The 18,024-nt window shown below is 30.7% G+C and overlaps 1 protein-coding gene across 5 annotated transcripts in view; it reads right to left on the reverse strand.

Moving 5' to 3' along the window:
* The window catches only part of LOC127288736 (protein expanded), a 373,302-nt gene that overhangs the window by 257,215 nt on the left and 98,063 nt on the right, over positions 1–18,024 (reverse strand). For 2 of the 5 annotated variants that reach the window (XM_051316372.1, XM_051316371.1), the window contains one exon: positions 16,500–16,833. The exons of the other annotated variants lie outside the window; for them this stretch is intronic. The gene's annotated coding sequence lies outside the window, so the exon portion shown is untranslated. The remainder of the gene's footprint in view (positions 1–16,499; positions 16,834–18,024) is intronic. 5 annotated transcript variants of the gene reach the window in all.

An 18,024-nucleotide genomic window follows, 5' to 3' on the forward strand; every position in this document is an offset into this window, starting at 1 on the left:
AAAAAGGCAATATCATATTATTTTCCTAACAATGGAGCTGCATGGGAGCAGTTGATAGTTTGTATCAAAGAAAATGTTCGGGCCGTAAAAAAGACAGGGTTAAAGTTGATGTTAACCATTTGTGATCAAGGTCCATCAAACTGTAAAGCCATCAATGAGTTGAAGGACCAGTATAAAGAGAAGTGTATTAAGAACAATATTAAACTTGGTAACCACTTTTGATTAAAATTTTTAATATAAATATATTAAAAAATAGAATATTTATATCATAATTACTATTGTATAGTGCTTAAGCAGCGATTCGTGTATTAACAAAATAAATATTAATACAATAATAATAATAATAAATATGTATTCTTTTATTTATTATTTACCCTCCCATAACTTAATAAAATAGTTATATAATATATATAATTTTAAAATTAATGACTATGTTAGGAAATCCAGTGGAGCTAGAAATTGAAGGGGTAAAGCTCTGTGTAATGTTCGATCCGGTCCACCTTGTAAAAAGTATGCGAAACAATTCAGTGGTAAAAGATGTTGAATTAGATTATAGAGAATCTAATTCAAAGAGAGGAGTGAAACGAAAATACGCGTGTTGGGATCATATAGAAAATGCCTTTGATATGGATCAACAAAGTGATTCCTTGCACAAATTTATGCCTAAAATTAAGGAAGAACATGTTCGTCCCAACAAATTGAAAAAAATGAAAGTTTCCGTTTGCACTCAAACTCTCAGTGAAACAATGGCAACGTTTATTAATCATGCTGTAAACCTTGGGGGTATTATATTAAATCTAAAAATAGTTATTCACTTTAAACTTTTTTTTATATAAGTGAAAAAAATTTTATTATAGAAACCATTCAAACGGAGACAGGAAAACTTTCTTTGCCGCATGAAGCGAAAAATACTGCCCGATATGCACTCTTCATGGATCAGGTATTTGACTCTGTGAATGGGCAGAGTATTAATCCTGACAAACCATTGCGTGGAGTGCTTCACGATAAGAGTCCACACATCGAATTTTGGAAAACAGCCCGCCTAAATTTCAAATCGATTAGATTTGTGGATAAAAAAACAAAAATTGCACTTCCTGATCCTCCATGTTTAAAAGCTTGGCCAGACGTATTTGAGTGCTTTAAGATAGTTTGGGAGCGATGCAAAAGTCTCAAAATCCCTTTCTTGAAATTAGGTCTTATAAATCAAGACTGCTTGGAAAATTTGTTTGGATGCTTCCGTAGTCACAGTCACCGATTTACGAAACTCAATTGTACTCAAGTCAGTGGTTCTACATAATAAATTTCACAGTATCCGGATATTCAGGAATTCTAAGGACACCCTTCAGATGTCTGAGAGATTTTAAAAATTTGGATATCTGTGGATGTCATGAAAACATCCTAGGAACATCCCAATTTCCTGATATCTCTAAGAAGCCCGTTGGATGTCCGCAGGAATATCCGTTGCTGTCAGGATATTTTCCTCATAAATTCTATATTATCTCGATTTAAATATTAATACATAACTTTCCTTTTAATTCTATTAATCATATAATCCTGTATATCCTATATTTATTTAATAATTAAACTAGGTTGACGGAATCTTTAAAACATTTCTTATCAACAATGAGACTTCTTCACATGCCATAGGGTCAAATTGTAAAAAAGATGCTGGATCATCACTATTTTCACTTCTGTCGTTAATTGATTATGAAAATGGATCTGAAGAAATTACGAGAGCAAAAACATTTTGTGTCGATGATGAACCTGAGCATCCTTCCACATTTCAGTTAAAAAAATCACGTTTAAGTTTCCGGACGAATCGACGTACAGCGGCTATTTTTGCGAGAAACTTGCTTCTTGACGATTGCATGAAAAAATGTAAAAACTGTCAATCTGTCTTTTTTACATTACCAGAAAAAACAGACCTGGAACATCCACTGAATTCCATGAAAACTTCTGCAATGGATTACTTTGAACGCGGATTCATGCAAGCCACAAACGTGATCATGCGAAAATTGCCTTTGATGTGTTTCAGAAGAAACGTTCGAGAAACTCTTGTCCAATTTGTAAATAGAAGAATAGATTTCGAGTGGATGACGTGTACCGAACACAGAAGGTTTCTATCAGAAAAGTTTTTGCGGTCAATTGTTGTATTTACCATCAATCAATGGTGTTCACATTTGAATAAAATTCTAAGTGGAAGTATAATGCTTCATGGGGGAAGCATCGTTGAGCAAAATGCTAGACAGGTGTACTTAAAGATAAGGAAACAAAATCAAGGCGTTGATAAACAGTGAGTTAAAAAAAAATAATTATTAAAATTGTATTTTTTAAAAAATATTAATAATAAAATTAAAAAATTATGTTTTTAGAAAGGGATATGTAGCATGATTCTATTTCGTATTTACCGGTTACATCTGTTTATTATCATACGACATTTCAAAATTCAAAAAACATAGAAGAAAATTTCAATTGGATTTTTAGATGTTCTCTTCAATTATCAGTTTAATATGTTGATGAATTCTGTAATAAGAACAGAAAAAATGGAAAATTTTATTTCGGCCCGTATGAAAATAACACAAAATCAACATATAAAAAAAATATTTTTTAATTTTAAAGAACATTTTTTAAATGTGCTGAATGTATTGTTTCAATTTTATTATAAATTTCTTATTTGTAAATAGTTTAGGTAATCAAATGTTACGAAAATGTTGAATAAATGATTAAATATGTAAAAAGCTTTTCAATTAATTATATTTCACATTCTATTATTCTCTTTTCTGTTAATTCAGAAATTGTTAAATTAAATTGAATTGCTTAAGAATTAAGATGTTATTAATTTTTAAATTATTAAATATTATTAAATATAAATTAAACTCATAAATCCAAAATAAAATTATGTATAATTTAATTATTGTCACAATCTCAATAATAATACAGTTTGACAGTTCAAAACAAATTTCGAAAAACTTTTAACGGAGCATGCGCTTATCACTCAGCGCGCTCTCGTGTTAATATCAATAACTATGAGTTTCTATCGTCAAAAAAATCCTGGAGTGCCATCCCCATGATTATGAACATTTACTTTTTCTTTTGTTCGTTATATAGTATTTCGAAATGAAAACGTAATACTTGGCCTACAATTTGTATATTTTCACAAAAAGTAAAGGGCCCATTACTAATTGCTTTCCTTATACCGGCGCCTGCAATGGTCACATTTGGTACTATCGTGATACACATAATGAATAACCTACCGACCGCCTGATGAATTGTCAAAATTGTGAAAAATAATCAATAGTACCGAAATTGGCCGTCGCAGGCCAAGTATTACGTCTTCATTTCGGAATCCCCGCAACACGGAGTAATAATAAGGAGACTGCACTCCGCTTCAGCTTGTGAGCCAAATGTCTGCCTTCGTTCACGGATAGTAATCGCCTTTTAAAATTGTACGCAAGCGCAGTGCGCACGTTCCATCTTCGTCGCTCTTTAAAGAACGATGAGAGAGATAATCTTTGCGTGACGAAGTCTGTTAAATGTCAAAAAATAGGGTTATGTTGTAGTGTTGTCAAAAGCAAGTGACATTAATAAAAGAAGTGGAAAATAATAATAAAAAGGACTTCGTAGTAATAAACTTAAGAAAGGAAAAGTAAGTAAATTTTATCATGGAATTACAAAAAAAATCGTTATAAACGGGGTGATGAGTGACCATTAATAAGCAGATTGTTTACATGGACACAAATTGATAATTTATGAATAGAATGCGATATTAATTTTTTTTGTTATTGTTCGAAAAATAATGCAAACCGATGTGTTATAAATAAAGACACGTTATTCGTGAAGGGAAATAGAAAACGCGTTATTCATCTGAAACATTTTATAACCTAATTTTCGTAATAATTGTCATTTATTTTAAATTCATATCATTTATTAAAATTAAGTATTTATATGATAAATTTAATTTAGTATTATATGCACATTATTTATGGCAATAAATAAATAAAAATTATGTTATCATAAATTATCAATTTGTGTCCATGTAAACAATCTGCTTTTTAATGTTCACTCATCACCCCGTTTATAACGATTTTTTTTGTAATTCCATGATAAAATGTACTTACTTTCCTGTCTTAAGTTTATTACTACGAAGTCCTTTTTATTATTATTTTCCACTTCTTTTATTAATGTCACTTGCTTTTGACAACACTACAACATAACCCTATTTTTTGACATTTAACAGACTTCGTCACACAAAGATTATCTCTCTCATCGTTCTTTAAAGAGCGACGTAGATGGAACGTGCGCACTGCGCTTGCGTACAATTTTAAAAGGCGATTACTATCCGTGAACGAAGGCAGACATTTGGCTTAACTTTCCACTGCTGAAAGCATTGCAGTGCAGTCTCCTTATTATTACTCCATGCCCCGCAACCTGCATAACTCGCAACTTGATTATCCCCGCTACTCGACTAGTTCGAATCCTCGCAACCTGACTAATAAAAGTGTCACTTTTCGTACGCAACAGTGCTGTATGTATATATAGTGTCCAGTTTTCAAATTTTAGTTGTGTCAATATTATATTTATTAAAACGAAAATATTTTTAAAAATTAAGGTTTTTTTCAACGGAAGTAATTATTTTTAATTAATTAAAAAAATTTTATAATATTTTAAATTTTAATGAAAATGGGACGTTCTTTGTCAACCGGACCACCCCATCTCACCATAATTGGTTTAATTTTAAAAAAATTTAGCATATTGCAAAAATTAGCTTGGAATGTCTACTTTTTAATCCCGTTGGGCGCTTTTTGAAATTCAAAACAGCGACTTAAATATGGCGCCTAAACGACATAAAAAACACAAAAAATCCACTAATATGATCTATATTATTGTTTAAAGCTTCACATATGACGATAAAAATAACGACAACATAGTTTACTTACAAACTGATAACGTATCTCCTTTCAAAATTCAAAAATTCAAAATGGCGGATTAAATATGGCGGATAAAATTAAAAATTGAGCTAGGCTCGTGAAAATTACAACTCGGGGGTTTTCGAGGTTGCTGGTTACAAATTTGATGTCAGTTTTTAAAAATTATAAATGGCGGATTCAAAATGGAGGACAAAAAAATTTAAAAACCGCATGCGCATTCACCCTATATTAGGAATAATAAAAGTTTTGGGTATGTTTTGCATAAAAATTAAAAAAAGTTTATCACCAAGAAAAAGCTTTCTAATCTAATTACAATGATTTTACAGATACATAAAGATTTTTGAACAAAAAATGCAAACAGGTTTTTATCAATATTATTTATTTTTAAAATGTCAATAACTTTGGATAAAGTAATCGTAAAATGTTCGTTAATAGGTCAAAAGATGCGTCTTGAAAATCTCTACAAAATGAGACTAAGAAAACTGTAGGTGTCATAACATTTTTTTAAAGTTATGAGCAAAAAACGATTTTTTATGATTTTTAAAATGTCAATAACTTTAGATAAAATAATCGTAAACTGTTCGTTAATAGGTTAAAAGATGCGTCTTGAAAATCTCTACAAAATGAGACTAAGAAAACTGTAGGTGTCATAACATTTTTTTAAAGTTATAAGCAAAAAACGATTTTTTATGATTTTTAAAATGTCAATAACTTTGGATAAAATGATAGCAGATTGTTCGTCAATAGCTCAAAAAATGCGTCTTAAAAAACTCTACAAAATTAAGTAAAAACATCCCAACTTTCAAAACATGTGTTTCAAGTTATAGGCAAAAAACGATTTTTCAAAAATTTTAAAAAGTCAAAAAAAATATAGTTAATATGTATTAATTTGTCCCAAAGTTTTCTCATTTTATGTCCCCAAGTGAGATCTACATTTTAAAAAAAAAATCAGCCCTAAAGCTCTTATAGAATTTGAGATATTTATGAAAATGTAATGTATATACACACACACACATACGGAATGACATTTTCTAAAAATGTCATTTTTGGATTCCTGAGGTCAAAAAACATAAAGATATGTCAAAAAAATGAGTTCAAAAAATTTCGCGAAAACAATACTTCCTCCATGAGGAAGCAAAAATTGAGCTAATTTCGTAAAAATGTCTACATAGCAGTTTTTTTGGTCGCTGATTACAAATCCGATGTCAGTTTAAAAAAATTTTTAAATGGTTGATGACAAATCTCTATTTAAAATTCAAAATGGCAGATAGAATTAAAAAATTAAGCTAGTCTTTTGATTATTAATTAAATAATCCTCACGTAATTTCCATAAAAAGTTATCTGGCGTTGTATTTGATAAGTTCAAATGGCACTTTTTTACGTTCAATATAAAAAAGTTAGACCAATTTTTTATATTTTGGTCCACCATTTTGATTTTTTAAAAAGTAACGATGAATTCGTAAAGATTGTACTGAAAAACCCTTAGGTAGACATTTTAACGAGTTTAGCTCAATTTTTTGGATTTTTGGTCAGCCATTTAGAATATTTAAAAAGTAACCGCAGACTCGTAATCAGTGACCCTGAAAACCCCGGAGTAAACAATTTCACGTGTTTAACTTAATTATTTAAATTTTAAGCTACTAATTTGAGTCCGCCATTTTAAATTTTTAAAAAATAATAACGGACTTGTAATCAGCGACCCCAAAATCACTCGAGTAAATGTTGTAAATTTACATTAACTTTTTAAATTTTTCTCATTTTAAATTTACCCGCCTTTTACTTTGTAGTTTTCTTTTTCTCCGCTAGGTGGTGACATCTAAGTGTACGTCCAATTTCAACAATGCACTTTAATGCCAGTTGTTTATTACTATAATGATGGTAAAGAAATAAAACATAAAAGTCTTGTGTTTTTGTCTGACTGTTTAAAACATGATACAACAGCTGTTTATGTTGTTCAAGGACAATTGTTAAAAGAAATAAAAAGAATACGAAAGTGAGTCAAGTTATTTATTACTCAGATGGTGCAAAACAGCATATTAAAATTCGGTACCAAGTGTCTAATTTATTAAAGCATGAAGAGGATTTTGGAATTCCAGCAGACTGGTATTTTCATGCAACGGCACATGGCAAAAATTCTTACAGTGGCATAGGGGCCATTTTGAAACGCGAAGCTACCAGAGCAAGCTTACAAGCATCTGGTACTCAGTCAATTACAAATTCGACAAGTCTTTTTAATTGGGCAAAACAACATTTCTCTCAACTTGAGGTTATGTATTTTAGTAAGGAAATGCATAGAAAAGCAGAAATGCACCTCAAAAAACGCTTTTCTGATGCCAAAGCAGTTCCAAGCATTTCGACGCAACATGCTTTTATTGCACTTCTATCGAAAAAATTATTATTAAAAACACACTCTTTTGCTGAAGATGGTATAATTTTTTCATAAACTTAAAATATGAAACAAGTAATTTTATTTCAATTTTTAGCTTTCTAAAGTCATCCTTCAAAACTAATAATTAAAATTTATAAGCTAAAAATTTAGGCCAAATTAGATCTGCCATTATAAATTTTAAAAAACTGATATTAAATTCGTAACCAGCGACTTCAAAAACCACCGAGTAGTCATTATCACAAGACTAGCTTAATTTTTAAATTCTATCTGCCATTTTGAATTTTAAATAGAGAATTGTCATCAACCATTTAAAAATTTTTTAAAACTGACATCGGATTTGTAATCAGCGACCAAAAAAACCCTTATGTAGACATTTTTACGAAATTAGCTCAATTTTTTAAATTTTTTGTCCTCCATTTTGAATCCGCCATTTATAATTTTTAAAAACTGATATCAAATTTGTAACCAGCAACCTCGAAAACCCCCGAGTTGTAATTTTTACGAGCCTAGCTCAATTTTTAATTTTATCCGCCATATTTAATCCGCCATTTTGAATTTTTGAATTTTGAAAGGAGATACGTTATCAGTTTGTAAGTAAACTATGTTGTCGTTATTTTTATCGTCATATGTAAAGCTTTAAACAATAATATAGATCATATTAGTGGATTTTTTGTGTTTTTATGTCGTTTAGGCGCCATATTTAAGTCGCCATTTTGAATTTCAAAAAGCGCCCAACGGGATTAAAAAGTAGACATTCCAAGCTAATTTTTCCAATATGCTAAATTTTTTTTAAATTAAACCAATTATGGAGAGATGGGGTGGTCCGGTTGACAAAGAACGTCCCAAATATGAAAGTTTTAATTAGTAATTACATAATTTTAATCAAAATAAATTATTAAATAATTATTTATTTAGTTATTGATGTTTAACAGTCAAAAAATAATCCATTGGTTTTTAGTGATAGGGAAAGCTGGTCAGGTTGCGAGTTTGAAAAGGGGGAAAATTCTGGAAAATAGTCAGGTTGCGAAGATTTCCTGTATTATAAAATGAACAAAAGAAAAACTAAATGTTCATAATTTGATAATGTGCTCTTGCCCTCTCATTTTTGACAGAACCGTGGGCATTTTCTGCATAAAATGATTACTTATGTACTTATAAAACAGATTTTTTTTTATTAAATAACTAAAATGTATTATAAATATCTTTTTGAACACTAAAAAATCAAATTTTTTACTCTCATTAACCCTCAACTGCCTAAGTTCATTTTTTGACGTGCGTGTCTGAGCTGGGTCTGAGGGACCCAGATGCTTAAATTCCTTAAAAAACAAGATTTAATAGCAGGATATTCAATATTTTAATTCTAAATTATAATTGTAATATTTTGCAAATATAATTGCAAAAAACATTTAATCTTTTGACAATTTAGGGTACATGCCCTAAAATGTTGCGTCGTGACACCTTTTTCAACAAGGCAAATTTGAGTGTACAGTACAAAAAACTAAATCTTCTATTATATTAAAATGTTTGTTTTGTCGTCTTCGTGACGTCACTGGGCCAAGAATTTTCGTTTTTCACATTCTTTTTCAACAATTTTTGTTCAGATATGATTCAAAATTAGAATTTAAACATAAATTAAACATATGAATTAGAAAAAAATCTGAATTTTTTTTTTTTGCAACTTTTTGCAAAAAATATTTTTTTGCAAATTTTGCAACTTTTTGTTATTTTTCAGTAATTCACATGTAAAATGCATCCCAATTTCAAATCTCATCAAAAAATATTTATTTTTTTTAAAGTTATCGTTAATTAAATTTATATTTTTGATATCTAATAATTTCGATTTTGCGATATTCGAGGTACTTGATATCCCATGCGAATTGCATTATAACTTCTTTTTAATATATTTCTTTCCTCTGTAAAAGTAGTTCATATTTTATGTCTATTTTCATTTTGAACTTTCATCGAAATTGTAATAGGAAATAAAATTTTTAAAATTTGTTATATTTCAACCGTTTTATAGTCATAAAAAAAACTAAGGTAGAACAAAACACAAATCATTATATTGATAAAAATAGATTATTTATTTATGAAAAGTATTAAAGATTTCTTAAAAATATAAAACTTAAAATTAATAATAAATTTATTATAATATTAATTTAAAAAATAGAGTAAATACATATGAATGAACTGAAATAAGTAAATAATAATGAGTACAATTTCAACCGAGCGAGCGTTAGCGAGAGAGGATATGACGCTAGTAATTTAATTAATTTAATTTAAGTATTACTGGGTATTCTTAGGTTTTTTGGGTCGCTGATTACAAATCAGTCATCAGATTTGGAAAATTCGAAATGGCGGATCCAATATAACGGACGATTTTTCAAAAATTAAACATATTTGCTTGGAAATCGTTACTCGGGGGTTTTCGGAGTCGCTGATTTCGAATATGATGTAAGTTTTTCAAAATTTAAATTGTCAGATTCAATATGGCGGACAGGAAAATTAAAAATCAATACAATTTACTAATATCAGATTCGTAAGCAACGACCTTGAAAACCCCTGAATAACGAGTTTCAAACAAAACCGTCAAATTTAAAAAAAATATATCCGCCATATTGGTTCCACCATTTTGAATTTCGAAAAACGGACACCGGATTCGTAATCAGCGACCCAGAAAACCTGCGAGTAACTTTTTTCAGATTAATACGTTAAGTTTTTTCAAAAGTCGTCGGCCATATTGGATTCGCCAATTTGAATTTTGAAAATCGGACACCGGATTCGTAATCAGCGATCCCCAAAACCCCCGAGTAACGATTTTTAAGCAAATATGTTGAAGTATATGAAAAAAAGTTGTCTGGGTCGAGGGACCCAGCTCATGCAACTACGTACCTAAGAGCTATAAAATAATGTATTAGAAAGAGTTTTACATAAAAAAATTCTCTCTCTTTTTTTAAATGTACGTTATAGCATCAGCTTATCCAATTTGATAACGATTTTAAAAAAAATTCTTAAATAGAAGTAGATGGAAAAGCAAATTGTCTGGGTCCGAGGGACACAGCTCAAGCACGCAAGGGTTAAGAGAACTTTATTACAATTATTTAGTAAATTGTAGTAAGTTATTTTTTAGAAAAAAAATGCTATTATTTCCTCTTGCAAGACTGCAGTAAAAAGGCCCTTTGAAATATTTTCAGTTCTAGGGGAAACAATGTCTATTCTCCAACGTCGTTAATTTTATATTTAATTATGTTTAAGACAGATTCCCAAAAATGATTATTCTAATAAATAATATAATATAGATATATTAATGAAAGTTTAATTAAGCTTCAAACGTTAAGTATCCCATCTTGCCCCCTTTCCCCTACAGGAACCTGTAAAGGATCTTGCACTTGTATATGAACCGTTACTTATATTTTGTATAAAATATTTTATACAGGATCTTGTACAGGAAAAAGTACAGGTTCATATAAAGGATCCAGCACACAAAAATTTGTATACTTCAAACGTTGCTCAGTTGTTTCTAAGGAATAAGGATGGAGGAGTATTGTAAGGAAAAATCAACTTGTTACTAATTTTAAAATTAAAGAAAAACTTTTACTTGAACATGTACAAGTTTTAATAGAAGATCGTATACACGTGTGCGAATTTCTATGCACAAAATTTATTTTGGCTCAACCATAAAATTGGCCAAAATTTCTATGCACAAGAACTTGTTCAAAATTCAAATGTAAGTTGATGTGTAAATTCTTGTACCAGAACCTTTACATGTTTTTGTACAGGACTTTGTAGGAAAAGGTGAGGGAATTGGAGCTCCTTAAGGAAAATGAAAAAAAAACCAATTATCCTTATCAATTTTTCAATTTTTTTGTAACTTTAGGATTTTATAGTTTTTTGCATTCTGAACAACTTTTTCCTTTGGCAAATTGCTAGATATCCCGTGTGGAAATAACCAAAAACTTAATTTTATGGTTGAGCCAAAACCAGGTGATAGAACATTTAAATAATAAAATGTTTTAGGTATGTTTATTATTCATATTAATACTTAAGAAAATAGGCTTCTCCATGTGTAACTCTTGTTTCATTCGACATCTTCTAACACAAAGACGATTCAGTTCGTCTCTTTTTCTTTTATAATGTCGTTACCGAGAATTTATGGTAAAAGTCTTTATGAAATTGATAAGTATTTCTATTGAAAGCCCTATTAAGGGCTCTGGCGAGAAATTCTATATGACATTAGTTAATATTTCTGGTGAAATCCCTATTAAGGGATTTGGCGAAAAATTCTTTGTGGCGTGAGCCAGTATTTCTTGTAAAAGCCCCATTCAGGTCATTGGCTAGAAATTCTAGTTTGGTGTTGGCAAGTATTTCTGTTAAAAGCCTTTTTAATGGCTCTGACCAGAATTTTTGTACGGCATTGACGAGTATTTATGGTAAAACCCCTTTTAAAGGCTTTGACCAGAATTTTTTAAGGCATTGACGAGTATTTCTGGTGAAAGCCTGGTAAAAGCACTCACCAGAAATTCTGTTAAACGCCACACATTTTGGAAAGGCGTTTACAAGTAACACTTTTAAATGCCCTTATAAGGGCTTCACTAGAATTTCTGGTAAACGCCATGAAAAAAAAATTGTAATAACCGTTAAATAATGATCTTTATTAACAGTTAACAACGGTATTGGAAAAAAAAGTTATTAAAAACTTGTATTTATATATTTTTTTATTAATCTAGAAAAATTGTCCACGGCCTCTCTAACGAATTGTTATTATCAGGGCCATTTCCACACGGGCTTATTATTTGTGTAACGTAAGTAAAGTAATATAATTAAACTAATCGACATAAACATCTTCATTTGTTTTACATTTAGTTGTTTCTATACACATCATAAATATTTATTATTAGAAGAATATTAGACAAAAGTGTTAATTTTTAATCATAAGGGTTGTTTTTTAAATACCTTTTTTCTCTTGTTATCAATTGTAATTATCTTAAAGTCGTATTCTTAAAAAATTTTACCAGACATTAGATGCATGTGAATCTTGAATATAAGTTACGCAGAATGTAAATTCTAGGAGTTGTTTGTTAGGTATATGGGTGACAACCTCAAATGTGTTGTTACCGTTTATTTCTATAGTATCACATGCACCTATGAGTGCATAACAATGTAATTTCATCTTTATAATACAATATTTATTTCTTTTGCTTCCTCGTAGGAAGCTTTATAGTGATGACAATTTTCAAACTTCCTAAAATAAATTATTTTAATAAATTTTTAATATAGTTATATTTCGACATGAGGAACAAATATCCGGATGTATGTGTGCGTGTGTGTGGCACCGCTTCTTCTGTACAAATTATCTCAAACAAATGTTGAGGGATCGCTCTGAAATTTTGCATGCTAAAAGCATTTTTTCTACTTACTAATACCAAAAATCGAACACAAGGATTTCCAAAAATATCCACATAATTTTAATAAAAATAAATTATAAAATGATTATTTATTTAGTTATTGATGTTTAACAGTTAAAAAATAATGCATCGTTTTTTTACTGAGAGGAAATTATTTATAATAATATTAAGAATTCAAATATAAATTGAATTCATTTTTCGTCTATTTCGTTTTAATTTTTTCTCAAGCTGATGTAATGAATATTCATTAACATTGTTATTATTAATTATATATGAATTACTATATTACAAAGCAACGATATAAATTATCATATTTATTATAATGTTGTAGAGAATATTGTTCCCTATATGAACTGTAGTCAAAGTATACAGCCCTGAAATCACTGATTTTTAGTGGTGGGGAAAGCTGGTCAGGTTGCGAGTTTGAGAAGAGGGGAAAATTCTGGAAAATATTTAGGTTGCGGGAATTGCATGTACTATGTATATTGTATTTTCTATAAGGAATTTTAATAAAGTTTAAATAAAATTTTGACTTTTGTGCAGTGAGATTCGCGATTCGTACCACTGGCACTGCATAGTGCGATCATGAGATAATCCTATCTTTTCAAACCCATGGGGGTGAAGTAAATAATGTATATGGGCCCACACAGCACAACATCTTACACCAGGCCTACAGCAGGCTTACATGTAAGGTTTGTAAGGTAACATCGTAAGCCCATAGTAGACTTACAGTAAACCTAAAATGTCCGCCTTACAGTAAGCTTACATGGTAGGGTCGAGGTAAGCTTACATGGTAGGGTCGAGGTAAGCTTACACGGTGAGGTCGAGGTAAGCTTACACGGTAAGGTCGAGGTAAGCTTACATGGTAGGGTCGAGGTAAGCTTACATGGTAGGGTCGAGGTAAGCTTACACGGTAAGGTCGAGGTAAGCTTATGAGTAAAGGCTGTGGTAAGGTTATTATTAAGTTGTAAGGTTGAGGTAAGGTTGTGGTAAGCTTACAAGGTAAGGCAAGTTATATTCAAATAATAATATTAATAATAAATAAATATTCAATAAAAAAATTTTTCTTTTGCCTTATTCTATTTTGGGAACCTATCATTTCGCAGAAAGTTTTGAAAACAAATTTGGGAGGAGTAGGATTCGAACCCGGGACCGAAGTATATACCTAACAACCTAACCAACTGAGCTAAACGGGGAACTGACAATGAGAAAAGTAATCTTGCTTTTAAGGAGTTGATTATCTTCTTGGTTCCACTTTAAAAGTAAGATTACTTTTCTCATTGTCAGTTCCCCGTTTAGCTCAGTTGGTTAGGTTGTTAGGTATATACTTCGGTCCCGGGTTCGAATCCTACTCCTCCCAAATTTGTTTTCAAAACTTTCTGCGAAATGATAGGTTCCCAAAATAGAATAAGGCAAAAGAAAAATTTTTTTATTGAATATTTATTTATTATTAATATTATTATTTGAATATAACTTGCCTTACCTTGTAAGCTTACCACAACCTTACCTCAACCTTACAACTTAATAATAACCTTACCACAGCCTTTACTCATAAGCTTACCTCGACCTTACCGTGTAAGCTTACCTCGACCCTACCATGTAAGCTTACCTCGACCCTACCATGTAAGCTTACCTCGACCTTACCGTGTAAGCTTACCTCGACCTTACCGTGTAAGCTTACCTCGACCTTACCGTGTAAGCTTACCTCGACCCTACCATGTAAGCTTACCTCGACCCTACCATGTAAGCTTACTGTAAGGCGGACATTTTAGGTTTACTGTAAGTCTACTATGGGCTTACGATGTTACCTTACAAACCTTACATGTAAGCCTGCTGTAGGCCTGGTGTAAGATGTTGTGCTGTGTGGGGGACGTTTCACGTCAACCGGCCCAGAGCTCCATCCAAAATTCTAATCAACGAAAATCAACTTATTACTGCTCAAAATAATCGTCAGCTCATACTGCTTCGAATAAAAAGTGGCGAATTAAAAAATTCCAAATGGCGTCTTTACTGTACCATGTTTTGCAAATTTTTTTACTTACTCAGCAAACAAATGTATTAATTACCTTGAGAATAAAATTGCAACTTGTTGGATAATGTGTCACTCTTATGTTTTTGGGGTCGCTGATTACGAATCTGAAGTCAAATTTTAAAAATTTTCAAAATTCAAGATGGCGGATCCAATATGGCGGACATTTTTATTAAAATTTAATCAGATTCGCTTGAAACTTGCTACTCGGGGGTTTTTGGATCGCTGATTACGAATATAAAGTCAGATTTTCAAAGTTCAAAATGGCGGATCTAATATGGCGACCAAAATTTTTAAAAATTATCAGATTTCCTTGAAACTTGTTACTCGGGTTTTTTTGGGGTCGATGATCACGAATCTTACGTCAACTTTTAAAAATCAGGTCACAGATCACGATTCTGATGTAAAAGTTGTTATAAATTCAAAATGGTGGAGCCAATATGGCGGATGAAATTGTGAAATTTGATTGCATTTATAAACTTAAATGTAATGAGGCTGATTTTTGAGGTTAAGGTTTTTAGAGTTAAGGACAGTTTTTGAAATTCAATTTGAGAATATTTGAAAGTTTTAGTTGTGCTTAAATTGTAAAAAAATGATATAGAAAAAATTTTTATAAAGGAAAGGAAAAATTTTAAAAAAGTAATTTAAATATTTAAAGGACGAGGTTCTTGGAGTTAAGGGTAGATGTTTCAAAATTTAATTTAAGGCCATTTAAAAGCCTCAAATTAGCTAAAATTATAAAAGATTTATGTAGAGTAAATTTTAAAAAATATTAAATTTCTATATTAAGGGGTAGTTTTGGGGATTAAGGGTAGTATTTTGAAAAATTACTTTTATGATATTTAAGATCCTTTAAATGAAGCCTAAATTTGTATGGAAGAAAAATTTAAAACAACTACTTGAATAATGTGAAAGGGGTGGTTTATAGAGTTAAAGGTGCCGAATCCATCCAATTTTTAAATATTTTATTAGCCATTTTGGAACCACCAATCTTATTTTACAAAATCCAGATTCAAATTCGTAGTCACCGACCCCAAAATTCCTAGAGTAACAAGTTTCAAGCAAATCTGATAATTTAAAAAAAAATTTTGGTCGACATATTGGATCCACCATTTTGAATTTTGAAAATTTTTAAGAACTGACTTTAGATTCGTAATCAGCGACCCCAAAAACCCCCGAGAAACAAGTTTTAAGCAAATCTGATAATTTTAAAAAAAATTTGGTCGCCATATTGAATCCACCATTTTGATTTTTGAAAATTTTTAAAATCTGACTTTAGATTCGTAATCAGCGACCCTAAAAACCACCGAGTAACAAGTTTCAAGCAAATCTGATAATTTTAAAAAAAATTTTGGTCGATATATTGGATCCACCATTTTGAATTTTGAAAATCTGACTTTATATTCGTAATCAGCGACCCCAAAAACCCCCGAGTAGCAAGTTTCAAGCGAATCTGATTAAATTTTAATAAAAATGTCCACCATATTGGATCCGCCATCTTGAATTTTGAAAATTTTTAAAATCTGACTTCAGATTCGTAATCAGCGACCCCAAAAACCCCCGAGTAACGAGATTCAGGCAATTTTAAAGACATTTGGACTTTTGGCCCACTGTATGGGGCCAAAATTTCTATTCTACGCATCATAAAGTATCGTTTTAAAAAAAATCATTTTTTTCGGGTCAAAGGTGTCACTCCCTCTTAAGTATACAAAAGAACTAAGACATCAATATTGTGTTTACTTTAAACAAACCATTAATTCGGTTGATGTAACCCAACTAAATACAACCGAACTTGTTCGGTGACTTGAAACCGAGAGTTCGTTCAGTCTTACTTTGACAAGACAGTTCGTTTGTAACAACCGAACTTTCGATTAAACCAATCGAAAATTTTTTTATGTGTATGGTCCTTTTCCAACTTATTCTAACGATTCCGATTGCATTCCTGTTTAAGAATCTAATGTGCGCTGGCCCTATATATTATGTTTGTTCTTCCTCCAGAGATCCAGCTGATCGATCCACCATATTTGAAAATGATATGCCTAATCTTCCAGTCCTCTGGAAACCCCTCACCACTCACCACTCACGCTGAAAAATGTTGTATTTATTTAAATTCAAGTTTAAATATAAAATAATTGTGTTCCTTGCATTAAAACGAATCGATATAATTATAAATAATTATAAATTATATATTATGTTTCATTAATACTTAGAAATTTCGGTTAAAATATGAATTTTTGATTTTTTAACTTCCATTAATTCTTTAAATTTAACTCAAATGTATAGGTACTCAAATGTTTATATTATTATATTATTTTTGTATGTTTATTTCAATGTTAATGCTTTCTCCACGAGGAAGCAAATTTTTTTGCTGATCGTAAAGAGGAAGCAAAATGTTCATGTAATGAACATCAGAATTTACAACTTGTTTATCGTATTTTATAAGAGTACTAAAAGAATAATCACATTTTGAATTTTGCATCGCTTGTTAGGCAAACAACAGTTAATTCATTTAAACGATACAACTGAACAAAGAAGACGGATTATTATTGCCAATTTGACGCCTGCGCATTTTTGCAACTATATCATTCAGTGAGGATTTCATTGCCCACGTACATTCCTGCTCAGTGACTTTTAACATAATGTGGTTTTTTCTTAACTTCATTTCGCAATTCGGATCAATAGGTTTTATTGTTTTTAAACACTATGCGCTAGTAATAAGCACTAGATTTATTAACAATCATTAGCTGCGGTATAATCTACACTGGATTCTCTTTACTCCACTCCACGAGACTATTTAGTAAGTCTGCCTACTACCTTCAGTAATGCAGTTATCTGATTACATATTGATGGCGTTAATAGAGAATGCAAAATCGCTGCAGACATAATTGATTATTCTGATTGCAAATGAAACAGATTGCAGTCAATTCAGGAGAAATTACATAGTTTAAGTCTCTCACTCAATTCACTACTACATTCACTTAAGGGAGGGTATGGTATTTAATTTTTTTTTGCATTTTTTTAAAATGAATATATAATATTTCAAAAATAACGGCAAAAAATTTCAAGCCGATCGGAGCAAAATTGACGAAGTTATGAGCATTTGAGCATTCAAGTGTCGGTTGTTCCGCGGGCTGTTTTCGAATATTTTGAATTTAATTTGTGTTTAACCTATTGCGGAGATTTCTGAATGTTTTCTAATGTCGTTAATGTGTATGTATAAGTTTTGGGGTCGCTAATTACGAATCTGAAGTCAGATTTTAAAATTTGTCAAAATTA

Source organism: Leptopilina boulardi, unplaced genomic scaffold (genome assembly GCF_019393585.1).
Source record: "Leptopilina boulardi isolate dan_hultmark-lab unplaced genomic scaffold, ZJU_Lbou_2.1 LbouV2_393, whole genome shotgun sequence".
NCBI lineage: Eukaryota > Metazoa > Arthropoda > Insecta > Hymenoptera > Figitidae > Leptopilina > Leptopilina boulardi.